The sequence below is a fragment of the Mus caroli genome, unplaced genomic scaffold (genome assembly GCF_978045245.1).
Source record: "Mus caroli unplaced genomic scaffold, Mus_caroli_1 scaffold_3, whole genome shotgun sequence".
Classification (NCBI taxonomy): Eukaryota; Metazoa; Chordata; class Mammalia; order Rodentia; family Muridae; genus Mus; species Mus caroli.
In genome coordinates this window covers 143835354-143856383 of record NW_028227258.1, presented here as the reverse complement: position 1 = coordinate 143856383, position 21030 = coordinate 143835354, and the positions used below count along the sequence as shown (strand labels likewise).

The 21030-nt window shown below is 38.2% G+C and overlaps 1 protein-coding gene across 3 annotated transcripts in view; it reads right to left on the bottom strand.

The window, feature by feature from the left end:
- Cyp7b1 (cytochrome P450 family 7 subfamily B member 1) overlaps window positions 1-21030 on the bottom strand; it is a 181542-nt gene that overhangs the window by 97081 nt on the left and 63431 nt on the right. The window contains exon 1 of one of the 3 annotated variants that reach the window (XM_029475067.2): window positions 5267-6287. The exons of the other annotated variants lie outside the window; for them this stretch is intronic. The gene's annotated coding sequence lies outside the window, so the exon portion shown is untranslated. Of the gene's footprint in view, window positions 1-5266; window positions 6288-21030 lie in introns of those variants that run through there. 3 annotated transcript variants of the gene reach the window in all.

Below are 21030 nucleotides of genomic sequence, written 5' to 3'. Positions count from 1 at the left end.
TTCTTTGTAACATTCTGGTAACTCAGAACTAAGAAAACGAAGGGTTTTGAAAATGTTGTGGCATGGTGTTAACCTGAGATCACTGATGAACTGAATGGCTCATCTCTTCCCCCCAGCCTCACCCAAATGCCAAATCCAGTCTCTCCCAGGACAAGATCAGGCCTGTAATGCATTGCAACTACTCTGCCAGGCATAAGATTCGGTGGCTGCTATGGAATTAAATTCTTTTTTTATGGGCATAATCAAATTAACTAAAGCATTCACAGTCACCAGGCACCTTTTGCAATAGTTTAATCTTTTAATAATGAAATAGTAAACTTCTGCACTGACAGAGAACTGGAGTCCCTTGTAAGCGGGGTGTCACATTGCCATGTGCTGATATATTTTTTCAAATAAAGAAATCATTTGGTTTAATGAATGAATGTGATTCTGCTTAAATGCCTGAATAAAATTTGCATTTAATTGTAGGTATAGATAGTCTCTCTGTTTGACAATAATGTTAAGAGAAGGGAGGGGCAAAACAGAGATAGGAAAGGAGAGAAGTTAAACACACAAAAATTCCAGACACATACATAACGTGCACTGCCATAAATCCCTTTTAACTGTTTCTTTGGTAATAAGCAACGGCAGTATAAATCTCCCAACACGCAAACTCAAGCTGATCACAGGCTTAAGGAAATAGCTCCAGTTATCTTGACTGGATAAATTATTATACCCTAAAAAGGTTATTCCAGTTTCTAATAAAGCACTGTAGCTAACAAACAAAAATAAAAAGACTAACCATTCTCTTATTTTGTAACAGATGAAATTACAGGGTGCATGGGATCAACACAAGGACATTGAATTTATTTCAAGTCTCAAAAACGCACTATGTACTGTTCATTTTGGAAGAAGGCTAGTGCTTTAACACAAAGAGGAGGGTCACATTAGACTTATAGTATTTTTATAGTAAGGGGAGGGCTAATGGCACATATCTAAAACATAAACGTGACTGTCTGGAAGTCAAGCCAAATGGATTTTGTCTATTACAAAAGTACAAGGAATGAAAATAAGCTGTGTACAGCACAAGAAATGAATGGACAGCAGCACCTCTAAGGATTAAATGCTCAGTCTGCCACAGTTATGAAATTGGGTCTGTACCCATCAGTTGTGGAAATTAAAGTTAATGTCATAAAAATAAAATCTCATTAGAAATTTTTGCTTAAGCTGTTGGCAGGTGATCCCCTAACAGGGCTGGTGCTGACGGCATCTTCTTTAGGTCATTCCTTGTGAAATGCCTTCTGGGATCAGCTGATTAGCCAAATATGTTTTTTCACATCTTTAGTTCTACTTTCTATGAGTTAGTTGTTTATCAATTAAGGTGATAAATACCAGTGAGTCTGGTTACAGCAGAAACACAGCAATGTACCCTCTAGGAACCTCGCAGTAAGAGCTGTGTGCAAAGTTCAACAACTGTGAAGGAACTATTAAGGAGGACATACACACAAGTGACCTTGACTGACACGCGCACTTCATTTCTGCAATAAACAGCAGTGGTGCTGATAACTGCTCATTGGCGCAGAGAGTAATTACCTATCTGTCAGCGTTGCTGGTGTGTGCGAAAGAGTATAAATGAAACATACATAATGTGTGGCAATAATATCAGGCATGCAGAACCTAATGCATTATCATCATTCTCAGGACCCAGGTTTATGTGGCTGCCACCACTGAGTAAATGCCTCCTAGCCATGATAATTTCATTCTAATCTCTCTTCCATATTATAATTTTCATTGCTAAAAGATACTAAGGAGCAATACGTTTCAATCAAGGCTAAATAGAACACGACCTGTAACTAGCTATTTTATACACCTATATATTTTTTCTTTCAAAAATTTTAGTCAATTTATGAAGAGACAGGAATAAGCTATAAATTTCTGTGTGACAATCCCTGTCCGTGCCAATGTCACCATGTCTAGAGATGGGGTGGAGGAGGCCTAGGGAAGGGTCAGCAGTTTTACCTCCCATTTTTCCAACCACAAAAACATCCATCTTTTAAACTCCCATTCTGCTCGGAAACAGAAGGTTAGAATGCATTTTGAACAAAATAGCGTCCATTGACAAAAAGAAAACAATCCAGTTTCTAAGATAAATTATCTTCATTTACTTGAGTACTGTAACGGCACAAGAGAAGCACAGGGAGATGTACAGTCACACACTCTGCTGTGTCATAAAGCTGTCCAGCTTATGCTTTGTTGTTTCCTTCTCCTGTGAAATCCTGGTTTTAACACCAGGTAAAAGGAATCAAAGATACACAGGTAGCCAAGAGGCCACCATGACTGGCACCTCTCTGCTAGATAGAGGCTGAAAACCTGGAAACATAGTATCCCAAACTAGATACAGAAGCAGCTACTAGATGACCAGTTGAGTCCAAAAAGAGAGTAAACAACTATAATCAGCACCGGCATCATTTTAACTGATCTAGTTTTTCTCTTTATAGCAAAAGAATGTACTTTGGAGACTTTATGTAATCATGAATAACTATTGCAAAATCTATTTCCTCAGAGGGAAAACGATTTTATTGATTGAATAACATCAGCTTTCAGAAAGTTAAGAAGTGAATGATAATGAGCAAGATTACCGAGTAACATTTTTAATTTCTGTGCTTTTGTTTGCTGATTTCTCATAGTGGTTTTCTTGAGCTAAAATTGTGAGCAATATGTGATCTAGAGATTCATCAAATCAAACACAGAGCTCAAGTTTCCCTTTCCTTCTTTATGGTTCAGAAGCTTCTCTTCCTATATTTCTGGTCAGGAGAAAAACTAAGAAATAACCAATAATAAGTTGCATTGAGATGTGATTTATTATATCCCAACGACACACTTCTATTTGAAAGAAGGAGAAATCCCCAGGTCATCTTTAACATTAAGAAATAAAACTTATTCCAGTTTGTCACGTCATGACACTAAACAGCTTATCTCCTTGACTGTGTTATTGCCATCTTGTCTTGCCAGAATGATCTGGAAAAGATTTTAGCCAAATTGGAAGTCATTTAACCAAAGCTATCATTTCAGCATCTTAATTGAAACTGATACATCAATATTGCCTACAAAGTACAGAGATTGATCTCACTTATTTCAGTGGCTTCCATTTGATCCACATGATACTATTTGTCTGAGTAATTTAAATCTTTCCTAATGTGTAATATTACATGGGCTTTTCAGAAGTGCTTAAGAATATTAAGAATAAAGTACTTCCCAGAATACAGACAAATTTCAGGGAGAGACATAACTTTATTTCATTGATCCTAAGAAGGCCTGAACTGTTTTTGTTGTTGTTTGGTTTTTTTATTTTGTTTTTTTTTTACATGTTAATCTAGTTGGTAAAACTTCTTAGGATTCCAAGTAGTAAGAACAGGAGGATCCCAGCATTGTATCACCAAAGTATCTTATTCAGCCCTTTCACTCAAGGAAACGCAGTATCTTAACCTCTTATAGCTCTGAGGATCCATTACATCCCTGATCTTCAAGTGTTCCAAACTACAGCAATTACATCTTAATAAAGTCCCCAACCAAATTATATATTCATTTTATACTAACATCTACTTTATGCATGTATGCCATAAAACCTCTAGTTAACTGATTGAATCAATAGTTAGTTGACTCTCTCTCTCTCTCTCTCTCTCTCTCTCTCTCACACACACACACACACACACACACACACACACACACACAGAGAGAGAGAGAGAGAGAGAGAGAGAGAGAGATCAACTACTTAGGACTGTATTAGGACCATTAAGCAACTTGCATTTGAATAACTGTAACATTTTTTTCTCCAGGCCCTAATCAGTAATTAAATATCAAACAGGTTGATAGTTCACAACCTAGGAATTAGGCAGGAAGCCAAGGGAGCCTAACTCATGTCCAGCTCCTACAAGCAATTATCTTCCAGTTGAACAGCACTATATAGACAATGTGTTTGGGGGACTGTATGTCACTTTTGTGGTGTACGATGTTGGTGAAAGCAGCAAGAACCAGGGGAGTGTGTAACTCACTATTTAAAACACTTGGGAAATGATCACCTTCCAGGATTTCTTAACTGTTACAAGAATATGCAGTATATGATTAGAGCTCACCTTGGTGACTGCTTACTCACATACCAGAACACGGCTATTGTGATATTTCTCACATTCACCCTCAGCACCTAAAATATCACTTTTTGTAATGAATATGTATTGAACAAATGAGTGGAATCAACTAGCAAGTAAATGAATAGTATTCTCCAGAGAAGATTATCCACATATATATTCTCTCTATCCAGTCCTATACATTCTTTCTATACGTCCATATGTATCATATATGTATGTGTGTATATACATATATATTAGAATATATATATATATATATATATATATATATATTCTAATTTGATGTTTTATAGGCCATGCCAAAAAATTGTCAAAATGTTAGGTACAAAGCACTCTCTTTGAAATATTATAAGATATTTTGAGGAAAGCGTTAATAAGCTTATTTAGAATTGATGGTATTACAGTTAAATATACTTTTAAATTAGAAATTAACTTTTAATATATGGCTTGGTGAAGATAAGAGTGAGATATGTAAAGTATAGTTGCCTTTGGTGTAGGCAATATACTTGATTAATTTGGAACAATTTAGCAGTGAAAGATTAATTAAGAATTTCATCCAGTACAGGCCATCTTTCTTTTCCAATTACATCCTTTTAGAGTCATCATAACTGTTTTAATAATTGCTCAGAAAATGCTAGAAAGTATCAGGATAATACAGCAATTCATTCAGAACAGCCAAAGTCAGGAACATAGCATTTTAATATTTGGGAGCTTAACTCTGAGATATGTAAATATACTCTTATTTAAAAACATCTGACTATAATCAGGCAGGTTACACTGAACCTGATATTTTTATTTACATAAGATCACTTTTATTAAGTACTAAGATATTTTGCTGGAAGAAAGAAAAAGAAAACAGTACTAACCTATAAAACTTACGAAATTTACCAGAATTAAAACAGAGCCATTTATATCAACTCTAACCCAAAACAAAAATAAAAGCAAAATACAAGCCCCACACAAAAAAAAGCAAAAATAAATAACTGAAATGCTAGGACAGAAGGGTTCTCATGAGTGACGGCACTAACAATGGTTACTGATAGAATCACAGCCTTGTACAGAGGCTACCCAAGTCTTACACTAAATTCTACAGCACAGACAACTCCCCCATGCACATTTGCTGAATCCTGAACAAACATTACCTTTGTTATTGATCTTTGTAGTCAGGATTTCAAACTGTCTTGTATGACCCTTGTCAGCGCATGCTTGCAGAACTGAGCCATTCGCAAATAACTATCCTTCGGAAGTTCCCTCAGTGACTGTTTTCAGGTGGTGGGGTTATTTCTGAACAAAGATTCTGTAAAATACACTTTAAAGCAAATCGATCATGTTAATCTGTAACATTTAGCTTAATTAAGAAAATTTGGGAGTATGGGGTGAAATTGAAGTTAGGGTTCTTGGTAAAGGTAAATATAAAACTTCGACTAAAATGTGCTGAGTGTCTATTATACTGAAGAAAAATTTATATTTAGGAGCTTTGCTATAATCCAGGAAGCTATTCTCAAAAGCACCATTTTCTCCACACTTGAGGTATTATTTATAATTTAAGCATATACTCTCTCATATTTTGGGCCTTGGAATCAGGTCCCCAGTTGTAATGGAGTAGAATTCACTGTAAAAAGTTTAACAAATAAACTTTCACTCTTTGGTTTCTCATATGAAAGCTGTAACACACAATCTTGACCGCTTCAAGACCATAGAAAGAAAGAAGAGTTCTCATATTGTTTCCAATAACAATTAATACAGTCCATTACATCACAGTTATAATAGAAAAACAATAACAACAAAGTTGTTTTAATAAAGAGTCTGCCCTGAATCACCATGCATCACCGTCAACAACAGGAAACCTGAGTTCATGTCCTTATGATTTTTATACTGGGCCATGACTTTCCTCTGAATTTTAACCATTAGGTAATGTAATAACAGCTCTCATTGGCACACAGAAAAGAAGAGCCAAGATAACTGCTAGTGGGAAAATTTCTTATAGAGGAAATTTATATTGCTATTAAAGAAGAAGCAGGACTAAGTTTGCAATTAAGTGACCAGTTTGCTGATGCCCTCTCTTAACTTATAGAACTAAAATTTGTTTTGTTTTTGTTTGTTTTTTTTTCAAGACAGGGTTTCTCTGTATAGCTCTGGCTGTCCTGGAACTCACTTTGTAGACCAGGCTGTCCTTGAACTCAGAAATCTGACTGCCTCTGCCTCCCATGGAATAGAAAACTTTAATAGCTCAGCTTTAAATAATAAAACACTTTTGGTGGTTTAAATGAAAAATTTCCCTACAGGCTCATATATTTCACTATTTGATCCCCAGCTGATGGAACTCTTTGAGAAGAACTGGTAGGTGTGACCTTTTTAGAAGAGGTATGTCACTGGAGTTGAGCTTTGAAGTTGCTCCTTCCCAGAACACTGAGGCAAGGGCTCTCTGATTTCAAGGCCAGCCTGGGACAAAGCAAATCCCAGATTCAGGCATGGTGGTATACACCTTAATCTGTGGGAGGCCTAAATAAGGGCATTGGAAGAAGGAAGATCCACTCTTCTTCCAATGCTTGCCAGCACATCTATTGAAATCTACAACCAAAATCTATAGAAGACCAACTTAAACAACTAGCCTCATGTGTCTGAACAACTACTAGATTCTTGGACTCCCCAATTATAGCTGCCCAATTTTGGTTTAGTTGGACTATAGACTACAAGTCATCACACATCTCTTAATATACAGAGACACTCCAGAAGTTCTATAACTCTGAAGAACCTTGACTAGTATAGTGTCAAAATTCCTGGTCATTTAAGTCATAATTTATACCTTATAAAGTCCTCCTGTTATATACCAAATGATGTATAATTAGTGCATTACAGTTTTAGGAGAGCTGCAATATAATAAAATAGTGGTTCACTTGCAAAGCTTTCATGAAAGAAAGAAAAATAATAATATATATTGAGATCACTTATTTGATCCTGATTTAACTTTGGTGCCTTGTATCTGTCTTGAAAATTGTTCATTTCATCCAGAATTTCCAGTACCATTGAGTATAGACTTTTGTAGCAGGATCTGATGATTTTTTAGATTTCCTCAGTTTCTGTTATGTTTCCCTTTTCATTTCTGATTTTGTTGATTTGAATACTGTCTTCGTGCCCTCTGGTTAGTCTGGCTAAGGGTTTATCTATCTTGTTGATTTTCTCAAAGAACCAGCTACTGGTTTGGTTGATTCTTTGTATAGTTCTTTTTGTTTCTACTTGGTTGATTTCAGCCCTGAGTTTGATTATTTCTTGCCATCTACTCCTCTTGGGTGTATTTTCTTATTTTTGTTCTAGGGCTTTCAGGTGTGCTGTTAAGCTGCTAGTGTAAGCTCTCTCCAGTTTCTTTTGGGAGGCACTCAGAGCTATGAGTTTTCCTCTTAACACTGCTTTCATAGTGTCCCAAAGTTTGGGTATGTTGTGCCTTCATTTTTATTAAATTCTATAAAGTCTTTAACTTCTTTTGTTATCTTTCTTGACCAAGTTATCACTGAGTAGACTCTGTTCAGCTTCCAGCTGTATGTGGGCTATCTATTGTTTTTGTCGTTATTGAAGACCAGCCTTAGTTCGTGGTGATCTCATAGAATGCATGGGATTATTTAAACATTCTTGTATCTGTTGAGGCCTGTTTTGTGACCAGTTAAATAGTCAGTTTTGGAGAAGGTACCATGAGGTTCTAGAAGAAGGTACATTCTTTTATTTTAGGAAAAATGTTCTATAGATATCTGCTAAATCCATTTGGTTCATTACTTCTGTTAGTTTCACTGTGTCTCTATTAAGTTTCTGTTTCTAGGATCTGTCCATTGATGAGAGTGAGTGGGGTGTTGAAGTCTCCCACTAATATTGTGTGAAAAGAACTTAAAGTCTCTGAAGAAATAAATCAAAAAAGATCTTAGAAGATGGAAAGATCTCCCACACTCATGGACTGGCAATATTAATATAGTAAAATTGGCCATCTTGCCAAAAGCAATCTACAAATTCAATGCAATCCCCATTAAAATTCCAACTCAATTCTTTATAGAGTTAGAAAGAGCAATTTTCTTTGGAAAAAAATAATAAGAAACCCAGGATATCGAAAACTATTCTCAACAATAAAATAACTTCTGGGGAAATCATCAAACCTGACCTCAAGTTGTACTACAGAGCAATTGTGATAAATACTGCATGGTATTGATACAGTGACAGGCAGGTAGATCAATGGAATAGAACAGAAGAACTAGAAATGAACTCACACACCTATGTTCACTTGATATTTGACAAAGGACCTAAAATTATCCAGTGCAAAAAAGACAGTATTTTCAACAAATGATGTTGGTTCAACTGGAGGTCAGTATGTAGAAGAATGCAAATTAATCCATTCTGGCTCTTTGTACAAAGTTCAAGGCCAAGTTGATCAAGCACCTCCACATAAAGCCAGATACACTGAATCTAATAGAAGAAGAAATGGGGAAGAGCCTCAAGGATGTGGCCACAGGGGAAATTTCCTGAACAGAACACCAATAGCTTATGCTCTAAGATCAAGAATTTACAAATGGGACCTCATAAATTGCAAAGCTTCTGCAAGGCAAAGGGCATTGTCAATAGAACAAAATGGCAACTAACCTATTGGGAAAAGATCTTTACCAACTGTACATCTGATTGAGGACAAATATCCAATATACACAAAGAACTCAAGAAGTTAGACTCCAGAGAATCAAATAACCCTATTAAAAATGGGGTACAGAGCTAAACAAAGAATTTTCAACTGAAGAATATCCAAAAAAAAAAAAATTTCAACATCCTTAGTCATCAGGGAAATGAATATCAAATGACCCTGAGATTCCACCTCACACCAGTCAGAATGGCTAAGATTAAACACTCAGGTGATAGCAGATGCTGGCTAAGATGTGGAGAGAAAGAAACACTCCTCCATTGACGGTGGGATTGCAAGCTGGTACAACTACTCTGGAAATCAGTCTGGCGGTTCCTCAGAAAATTGGACATCGTACTACTTGAGGACCCAGCTATATCATTGCTGGATATATACCCAGAAGATGCTACAGCATGTAATAAGGACACATGCTCCACTATATTCACAGCTGCCTTATTTATAATAGCCAGAACCTGGAAAGAACACAGATGTCCTTCAACAGAGGAATTAATACAGAAAATGTGGTACATTTACACAATGGAGTACTGCTCAGCTATTAAAAACAATGAATTAATGAAATTTTTAAGCAAATGGTTAAAACTAGAAAATATCATCCTGAGTGAGGTACCCCAGTCACAAAAGAACACAGATGGTATGCACTCACTGATAAGTGAATATTAGTTCAGAAGTTTGGAATACTCAAGATACAATTCACAGACCACATGAAGCTTAAGTAGTAGGAAGACCAAAGTGTGGATGATTCAGTGTTTCTTAGAAGGGGGAACAAAATACACATGGGAGGAAATGCAGAGACAAAGTGTGGAGTAGTAACTGAAGGAAAGGCCATCCAGAGACTGTCCCACCTGGGGACCCATCCCATATATAGTTTCCAAACCCAGACACTGTTGTGGATGCCAACAAGTACTTGCTGACAGGACACACAAATATCTGTCTCCTGATAGGCTCTGCCACTGCCTGACAAATACAGAGGTGGATGCTCTCAACCAACCATTGCACAGGGCCCCCAATGAAGGAGCTAGAGAAAGGACCCAAGGTGCTGAAGGGGTTTGCAGCCGCATAGGAAGAACAAGAATATAAACCAAGAGTTCCCAGTGACTAAACCACCAACCAAGAGTACACATTAAGGACTCATGGCTCCAGTTGAATATATAGCAGAGGATGGCCTTTTGGGACATCAATGGGAGGAGAGGCTCTTGGTCCTGTGAAGGCTCAATGCCCCAGTGTAGGGGAATGCTGGGACAGGAAAGTGGGAGTGGGCAGGTAGTTGAGCAGGGGGAAGGGGAATGGAGTAGGGGGTTTTGGGGAGGAAAATGAGGAGAGAGGATAACATTTGAAATGTAAATAAAGAAAGTATCTAATAAAAAATAAAGAAATTCATAGTTTTGAAATAAATATCTTTTTTATTATTGAAAATACTTAACTTGGTCTTTGTTATTGAAGGTACATGTCTATATACTACATCCATTATATTAGTTTATTTTCTGTTGATGTAATAAAATATCATGACTGTAAGCACAGCAACTTATTTAACAGCTTATTTTGCTTCTAGTTCCAGAAGAGTCCATAAGGTCAGAGAAAAGAAGGCATGGTAGTTGGAGTATGAAACTGAATCTGAAAAATCATGTTGTTAAACATAAAGGAAGAGAAGAAGCATGTTACAGTTGAGAACCTTGATACGCCAAGGAGTGGGGAGGCCTGGCATGGTTGGGGGTTGGGAGGATCATCTTGGAGATGGGAGAGAGGAATGGGATGAGGGACTGTTAGAGGGTGGATCTGGAGGGGGATAATGACTGGACTGTAAAAAAAAATACTAAAGATAATTTAAAGAAGGAGGAGGTGAAGGGAAAGGAGAAAGAGAAGGAGAGGAGGAGGAAGAGAAGAAGAAGAAGAAGAAGAAGAAGAAGAAGAAGAAGAAGAAGAAGAAGAAGAAGAAGAAGAAGAAGAGGAAGAGGAAGAGGAAGAGGAAGAGGAAGAGGAAGAGGAAGAGGAAGAGGAAGAGGAAGAGGAAGAGGAAGAGGAAGAGGAAGAGGAAGAGGAAGAGGAAGAAGAAGAAAGAAAGAAACCACTATCACTGAGTTGAAATCTTCTGGGAAGTGTTTTCTGAGAGCACAAAGAAGCTGTGTTCCAGTGACAACCAAGGTTGTACCTCATGTTACAGCAATACTTGGTAATGTGTAAGAGTCATCTAGGTGGGTCATGAAGAACAGCTGAGGCTTGTCACTGTGTGAGGCCGTGGAAAGCCATTGGTGAGTGCAGCCTCAGTTGTAGTTAGACCAGGACTGAAGGGGTCATGCAAAAGATTTGAGGTAAAAAAATTAATAACAATAGTAACAAAAACCTTAAAGAAAAGAGAGTGAAGTAGAAGTTAGGTGTGGTCATAAATTGTCAAAGCCCTCCTCCAGTGATCTATGTCCTCTAGGAAAATTCCACCCCCAAAAGACTCAACTTCTCCTCTAGGAAGATTCCACCCCCAAGACTCAACTTCCCCAAATAGCATCACTAACCTAGGGCCAGTGGTTCAAATGCATAAGACTATAACAAATATCACCCTCTCAAGGCATCACATACTGTATGCATTCAGATTCTATTCAGAGTTAAAATACTAAAATTACTAGTGTGTCTCAGTGATACATACTAATTATAGTAAAAATATTTTGTCCTTCAGTGAAGCCTAGATTCATACATCTGGCCCACAAAACTGGTCTCTTTCCCCTCTGTCCATCCCTCACCACTCCACAGAAGGAATGTAAGATCATCTACTCATAACTTAGATGGTTATTTATATTTGTTATGACAAATACTAATTTATTTCCAGCAACCTACTGAATATGTTACTGTGTATCTATAGTGAATGGCCATAGCATTAACTCAGTAAGTTTTATGAATGGTTAAACCAATACTGAATAAAAGATCAATATGGAAAGACAAGTACTTTTAAAAATGTAGGCAAAGCTTGCAAAGTTGTTGTAATTTTTATAAATATAGATTACATTTTATGTACAATATATAATACATAAAGGGCACTATAAAATGATGGAATCTTACTTTCATATTTAAAATTATATAAATTACCAGACCACATAGAAGGAATTATCTAAGTTCTAGTAGTTTATAACAGGAACACATCTTAAAGAACATATCTTCATAAAGTTTCCTGCCATTGTCAAAGCACATTCTCCACAATTATAACAAGCTGCACACAGACAGGTGAGTACATTACAGAGATCTCAACTGTCTTTCCATTCTGTTAGGAGGGAAAAGTGCTCTTGTGAATGAGTGAAGGCAAAGGTGGGAGGCAAAGACCCATTTTCAATGAATTCAAAGTTTACCACAGGACAATTGTAGAGAGGCTACCAGCCACCATCTCTCCGATCAGTTCAGCACAGAGATCTCTAGAACATTTGGGATAACAACCACTGCAAACCAGGCCTCTCAGTCCACACCTTACTCTGTGGAAAAGGATCTTATAACACAAACTATCTGACATTGTTCATAGCTGCTAGTCCCTATGTCTGGGACTAGTCATTACAGTGGCCCACCATGGCACTATAGAGAAGACAAGAGGCCAAGGAAGAGCTATCTGGTCAGCATTGGTTTTGTCATCTGTCTCTTTCTGAAATGAGACCCTATGTTAGAGAAGGAGATCAAAGCTTGTTGAAAAAACTCCTTCAGACATAGATATCTACACTGAGACATGTCACTGTAAGATAAAGCTCTCATCTCAAAGTGGATAAGAAACAGCTTACTCAGGAACCAATATGAATCTCCATGGCCAGTCACACTAGAGATTCAGATTCTTCCAATTACATGTTCTAATGTGGTAACAGTTTTATGAAGCTTTAACAATGACTGAACAATGATAGTCACAAATCAAGGCATAATGTTGGTGGCGGTATCAGGTACATTGGTTACAACAAAGTGGGCATACCTCTTTTATAGACTTTAGATACTACACAAATACATTCTTAGCTTTTTGGTTGGTGGACAGTAGTAGTCTCTTAAATTAATATATTCCAAAACAGTTCACCTTTTAGTCAGAAGGATATGAGGTAGACACAAAGAAGTGATTATTAAAAGAGCTAAACATAGTAAAAGATAAATTGCAACTAGACCCCAGACATACAATGCTTTAGCTCTGCCATGCTGGAGTTCTGACACTTTACTCAGCCTTACACAAGGTCCAGCAGAAGCTAAGGTTCCTCAATGTGGCTTTTGGCCCAGCCCAGCATGTCTCTGCCCTGGCTTGAATTCTTCATTGTGGTTCCGTAAGACAGAGAGGCACTGCAGAGATATTCTTGAGAGCGACATTCGAAATTCTAAATATTCTTCAGATAAGCTTTTCTTTTTAGAAAACTATGTGAAATTGAATCTGAATTTTTTTAAGAAGGCTATCTATTCAGTCACCAAATCAACAATGCTAATTGCAATTAACAATGTGCAATGTAGCATGTGCTAATTGTCTTATTGTAGCATGTTCAATACAGCAGATTAAGAATTATTTCTGTCTTGGTGACTATGTTTCATTTTTCATGAGTACTTTAAAAATGATTTCATGACCAGTTTTTCATTTTCTCTTCTGTGTTGTTATTGTCTTTCACAGCTCCATTCTTTCATGGATTGGAATAGATAAAGAAAGAGCTAAGCAGAGCCTGCAGCACAGCACAGGCACGTAGTGACAATTAACAAACTCATAGTCGGAAGCAGCCAGAGGCATCAGAGATAGTAGCAGCATGTGTACTTGCTCAAGCCTGACTCTTCTTTTGCAATTTAGAATCTTCTTGAAATCCAAACCCTAAAACTCCCAAAATAGGAATTCATGTTGTTTCTACAGAAATAGTACCAAAAGGACAGAAATATCGATATACCAGTAGTCACTTTTAAAAGAAAACACTTATCTGGAGCTTGCAATATTAGCACTTACAATCTGGATCTCAGAACACAAACAAGCTGGCCTGCCTGGGGCAAGTTTTCTACCATTAACATGATGCTCATGTCGTCACATCAATTGCTGGAAGATAAATGCAGTCTTCTTTGATAATGTTTCACATGTTATTGCCACTTCATTTTCTGGTTTTGAATTTGCGTTTTGTTCATGACTGTGGCTCCAATTCCAGAATGGGCACATAATACCTGATCATACATATTTGTTGAACACATTTTTGAGTGCTTACAAAAGTAGATATATGATTCTCCTTTGTTCCTATGTAATCACACATGCATGTATACATATCTACGTAAGTTTCTTCATATATACATGCATATACATTTTTATTTTATATAATCGCTGTTATATGTATAATCGTACAAATCTATAATTTTTTTGTAAATAATTTTCCAGATTATAGGCTTCAAAGAGAATATTAAACAAAAAGTAAAATTCCATGTGTATATTTGACATACAGACATAAAATGCAGTCTGCTGAGCAATGCACAGCACTTTGCCTGTCATTCTATTACCACAGGTTACTGTCTGATAATGTTTAATGCTTCTGTTCGTCAGGCTTTCAAACTGGAAGCTCCTTGAGCATTTTTATTTATCTTTATTTGATCAAACCCACGAAGTGGGATATCCTATACATTAAATAATGGATAGGTAGTAAGGTACTTAATAATAACTAGCACTTCTGGACAAACTGCCAGGGTGGAATTTGAGACTGGTCCAATGACCCACTGCCAGATGTAGCCTTCCAAAATTTAAATGTAAATCTCAGATGAGCCACATTAATATCAAGAAGTTTTAAGCTATTACTAGGACAAAGTCTAATACTGTGAAAAGGAATATGATGAATTACAACATGGCCAAACCTAAAATTTTTAATACCCAACATGCAATCAAAATGTATGAGGTACTCAAGGAAGTAGTTAACAAACATGTCCCCAAATGAGAAAACATAAAATTAGCAGACTAAGATGTTTATACAGTATTTATGTAAACACTTTCCATTTATTTCAAAAAGGAGTAGATACAAAGAAGTGGAAAATTTAAAGATGAAATGCGAGCTAATTGCACCAAGAAGGGTCCCAAGCAAGAGAAAGAGCAGATTAGATCAGATGCTGAAGAAAAGGAATGGAGTTGACGAATGGTAATAGAAACTATCCAACAGAAGACAATGATTTTAAAAAACCTAAGAACAGTAAGAGTCACACTACTGTGTGGAATAATTGGACAATCTAAGCAATACAAGTGACTAGAAGCCTAGAAGGCAAGAGTGGGAGGAGTCACATAAGTTTCAGGGAATACTGGCCCAAGTGTTTTCAAATGTGGTTAGGGTTAGAAGCTCACATATCCTTTGTGTATGGAGTGTACTATCCCATGAAGATTGTATTTGGCAGCTATGAAACATCAGGAACCAGAACTCTGTTGCATCAGGGAAAAGCACCTGCCACCAAGTCTGATGACTCGAGTTCCATCCCCAATCCCTACAAAGTGCATGGAGAAAACTGAAGTCTGCAAGCTGTTCTCTCATCTCCTATACACACCTGCTGAAGCAATGCCTGCTTGAGGCAATCTTCATCATATTAATCAGATAAGCATACCATATAAAGAGATAGGAGCTCTTCTTACACATCTTACATATAAACACACTTATTTCCAGAGATATTAGGTGATGCTGTACTGACCTCCACCAGAGTCTTATAAGGACCCAAACTCAAGTCCATGTGGTCTGGCTTCAGCATCCATACTTTTTACAATCATGCCTCATATTCAGTGCTTGCCATACAAGTTTAAGGACATTAGGTTGATTCACAGTCCCCACCTGAAAAGCCATTTTGTCTTAGTATATGAGCTGGGAAGGCAGTGGTCCCTGGAGTTCACTGACCAGGCAGGCTAGCCTAGTCAGCAAGCCTGAGACGAGACTAGAAAGAGTGAGAGACCCTGTCTCTACAAACAATGTGGACAGTTTCTGATGAATGACACCAAGGTTTACCTCTGGTCTCTACATACACATCCATATACATACATGTGGTATATGTGCTTTTACACCTACACACACACATATAACAAATAATACCGGTGACTTCTCATTCATGATCTAAGATAACATGCATAGTACTCCTAGCAGCAAGATGAAGGAAGATCAAATCTGCATGATCTACTACAGAGCCATGGACTAGACAGTAGAAACATTGCGTTGCATCTGTGGAGGAATGTATGCATGGAATTTTCTGAAGTTTTATTTCAAATAAAAATCAAGTGTACCCACAAACCCGAATTGTCAGCAATATGAGTCCTACTTGGGACTGGAGGGTTCGTGCTGACACATGAAACCCTGCTTGTCCTTTGTCACATATGTGCTTCCCCTGAAAGCTGCCAGTGACTTGTCAGAATTGATCAGGAAGTTTTAGGTCATCCCTCAGTGACAGACTGATCTGGACACCACCGTGTCCCATTTCTGGTTCTGTGTCACATACCGTATGAAAACTGATGTCCCTATCACCCTCCTCTCGGGATGGATGGCTGCACATGAAGATGATGTTGGTTTTTAAATGCAAGAAACAAATCAGTAGGATAAACTCAACACTTAATTATTGAAAGCAGTTGTTTAGACTAATGTTGCAGAGAGAATGGATGCTGTAAAATGATATAGAATCCCTTCTCATTGTATGATAAATGCCACACTCTCAGTTGATAATTAGACCACCAAATCCAAGAATAGAGAATGAAAGCATTTTGGTAAATGCTGAGGCTCTGAAGGCTTCCAGCCAATGATTCAAAGCCTGAAAGTCTGGATGCCTCTTTGTTGAAATGTATTAGAAGTTAGGATTGGTAGTCCATTTCAAAGATCTCTTGTGCTTACCATACTGGGCATCTTATATACTCTTCCCAAGCCTTGGTGTAGTCTGATTGGCCAGTGGGTGGAGGCTGGGGGGGCTCCCCCTGTGCAGGTGGGGCTGCAGGGGCTGGGGCAGGGCCTGGCACGGGACCCTTCTCCTCCAGCTTCATAATTTCCATTGTTTCAGCCACCAGTGATTAAATGTGGTCTGAAAATTAAATGGGAAATTACAGGAATAATTCATGAAGTATATACTTTTCTAAGAAACTCAATGTAATCTCACACCACAGCACTCTGCACTCAGTTCCACCCAGCTCAGGAATCATCCTTTTGCAGTGCGTTTCCTTGCTAAATAGTCTACTAACCTGCCCATTAATTACCTCAGTTCTTAGACCAACTTTGGAATTACAATGCTTGTGCTCAAGGAATCCTTTGGTAGCCTAACACTCTACCACAATGGACCACCTCACTTCCATCATCTCAGGGGCACTGTATCATCTCCAGAAAGGCAAGTGATAAAATTAGATGTTATGAAAGAAACAGACCATATTCACATAACTTTCATTATAATATAATGTTACAGTGATCCTGTTTTTGCTACTGTTATTAATTTCTCACGGTGCCTAATTAATGAGTTAAAATTTATTGTAATTGTGCATATACAAGCTAAATCATAGTATATATAAGGCGCAGTACTAGTTTTAGTTTCAGACATCTCATGAGGGTCTTGAAATATATTACTAATGGCTAAAGAGAAACTATTGATTTGTTTACTTACATTTTTATTTTCTATGTGGATTGCATTTTTTGGATATAGAACCCAAAACTTTACATAGCCAGGTAAATACAAGAATATTGCTAGCTTCTCAATGTTTTAATTTAATTTTAAAATTTGTAATAGCCCAAAATGTAAATACTACATAAACACTAATTAGAGAAAACAGCAATGAAAAGTGTGCACATTCAATACAGACACATTCTCCCAATAGCCCCCCCTTTCTCCCCTTCACTGACATATCCCTCCTTCCCCAGCTAGTCTTCCCTTTGATCTTTCATATATCATGCATTCCATGCCCCACCCTTTCCTTAAAGCCCCTTCCTCCATCCCATGGGCCCCTTGCTAGGTTCCTAACTCTACCCCATACTTGTTTCAACACCTTGAAAAGTGAGGGCTTGTACATGCGGGGAGAACAGAGATATTTGTCTTTCTGAAACCATTATACCTCCCTTAATACAGTAGTTTCCAGTTTCTTCCATTTTCCTGTAAATTTTATTATCCCATTTTCCTTTACAACTGAATAAATTCTATTATGTACCCCAACTCCATTACCCACTCGTCTGCTGATGCCAACTTAGGCTGATTTCATTTCCTTGTTCTCGTGACAAGGGCAGCAATAGGCATGGTAGGCTCAAATGACAAATGGTGTGTCGTTGGCTGCAGAAGTTTTTGGATAAATGCCAGGAGTAGTACTGCTGGGTCGTTTTAGTTGTTTGAGAAGTATCCAAGTTGATTTCTATATGATCTCAATTGATTTATACCCCTACCAACAGTGGCTAAAGGTTCCTTCCTGTCTCCCACATTTTTATCAGCATTTGTTGACATTTTTTTTTCAGTTGACTATGTATAAATTCTTATTCTAGGAGCTGGCGAGGTGGCTTATCAGTTAAGTGTGCTTTCAGCTCTTCCAGAGGACCCAGGTTTTGTTTCCTGCCCCTATATAAAGTAACTCACACCTGACTATAACTTCAAATTCATGGGATCTGGGCCTTCTTCCTGACATGGTGGCAGGCACGCCCAATTCATTAATTTAATTATCCTCAAATTTATACTTTTAGCTTATTTTGTTTAAGTGGTGTGTATGTGTGTGTAGATATGTACATGTGAGTTCAGGTGCCTTAGAAGGCCTGAGGCATTGCATCACCTTGAGCTAGAATTACACATGCTTGTGAGCAATTGGGAATGTGTTCTTGAAACTGCGCATGTAGCCTCTGAAAGAGCAGAACAAACTCTTAATCAATGATTCATCTCTTCAGCCTCAGTTCTTGGTAATTTTAAAAGTTGTCTGGCATAGATGTAATGGGTCTATAAAGTAACTATTCTTTCTGAGGAAGAGTTAAAATATTACTAACTGAGAACATGGGTTCAAAATATGTGATATTATTTGGAAAGGGTTGAGGAGTATCATGTTGTTAATATTAAGCAGTGTTTAAATTTGGAACAATATTAACTGAACAATTTAGCAGAATACCCTTGATACAACTCACAGACAATATGAAACCCAATAGGAAAGAAGATCACACCCAAGTGTGGATGCTATAGTTCTACTCAGTAGTGGGCGAGAATAATCCCTGGGAAGTAGAGGGAGAGAGGACAGGGAGGGGAAAAGGGAGGCCAGTTCTGATATGGGAGAAGATGGGGGAGAAGTACAGAGGGTCAGGAATTTTAAAGTAGGTGTGTAGCAGTAGGGGAAGGAGAAGTGACGGTAGTCACTAGAAAGTCCCAGACGCCAGGGACCCAAGAGGTTCCCAGGACCCAACAGGGAGGGCTTTAGCCGAAATACCCAACAAAGAGGAGATAGAACCTGTAGAGACCATATTCAGTGGATAGGGCCACCACTCGCCTCAAAAATATTAATCCAGAATTCCTCCTGTCAAAAGAAAATGCAGGGACAAAGGGTGAAGCAGAACTGAAGGAAAGGCTATCCAGAGACTGCCCCACCTAGGGATCCATCCCATCTGCTGACACCAAACTCAAGACACCATTGCTGACACCAAGAAGCACTTGCTGACAGGAGCCCCGAACAGCTGTCTCCTGAGAGGTTCTGTCAGAGGTAGACCAATACAGATGCGAATGCTGACAGCCAAACATTGGACTAAGCGGGAGGATTCCAATGGGGAAGTTAGGGTGAGGACTGTAGGAGCTGAAGGGGTTTGAAACATCATAGGAGGAACAACAATATCAACCAACCAGGCCCCCAAAGCTCCCAGGAACTAAACCACCATCCAGAGAATACCCAGGGGGTACCCATGGCTCCATCTGGATTTGTAGCAGAGGATTTCCTCATCTGGCATCACTGGGAGGGGAGCCCCTTGGTCCTGTGGAGGCCTGATGACCCAGGATAGGGGAATGCTAGGCCACTGAAGCAGGAGTGGGTGCCAGGTGGAGGTTCACCCTCATAGGGGCGGCGGGGGCCGGAGGGGAGGAGGAGATAGGGGAATTGTGGAGAGGAAACTGGGAAGGGGAATGTTGTGCAAACTGCTCAACTTGCTATCTCTTCATTTGTGAAGAACACTAAGATAAACATATACAATGAGTCAAAATTTAATGGACCCTCAAGTCATATTAATTTCTTCTACCTTTTGGAAGTGCAAAGGTGCAAGGATGACTAACATACCTAACCAATCTATCATATCCATCTTGACTCATACCTCTGGAGGGTCTTACTCCTTAGAATCACTGTACCACTGTATCACAATGGCATAGTACCAACCAAACCATTATAGTACTGTAGATTTAGGAAACAACTAACATTAATAGCCTTTAGTGTAAATACAGACAAAATGTTCAAATATTTTCTGCATGGCTGAGTAAGAGCATGAACAATATAACTCAGGCCATTTATATGGTAAATGTCAGTACTTTAAAATGAAGAATTTCAAAGGCTGAGATAAAGTTTGTCACTAACTTCAGTTTTTATATTGCTTTATCCATAGGTGTACATGACTTTATATATGAAAAACAAACTTTTACACCACAGTGGAATGAGGAGGGCTTCTTTCTATTCACTGCTGTAAATTCAAACGAAGAGTTATTAGCAGTGTACTTACTTATTTTAGGTCTAAGTGTAAGCTATGTTAATAATGTTTCAGGTTCCCTCACGAGTCCTCTTTAGAGATAAATGGTTAGACTTCTGCGCTAAATCATCCACACATACTCCTAACATGCAGCTCTGCAGCCAGAGGGTACATGGCCTGTTCCTTCCACCCTAGCGTTCATGGCATAGGTACTTAGATATCAACATTGGTTACCTCCACTATAGAGAAACCACTTCCAGGACAATGTGGGTCTCCTTATAGCCATCTTGTAAGACTCACTCATGAAATCAATTACATTCCCCTGCACACCTGAGGCTACCCAGTAGTTATTATTGAGATGGAAAAGAAATTAAAAACCGAAAGTCTAAAAAGAAAACTTCCTGGAGATAGAGTGCCAGGCATGCAAGATAAAATGGGATTGTAGAATAGCTGAAGCAATATGTGGGCTGAGGGCTGCATCTGCATCTGTGTCCACACTGATCAAAGTTGATTTTCGTCAGGATGACTAGAAAAGTGAATATGGGGGAATATTTCAGTGTAAGTGGTTATGGGGATAAGGGTACCTCTTTAAGACCATCTAATAAAGTTGGACACAGTCTGCTGGGACAACCATGATTTAAATTGTCATGTTAAACAGCAGCTTCTA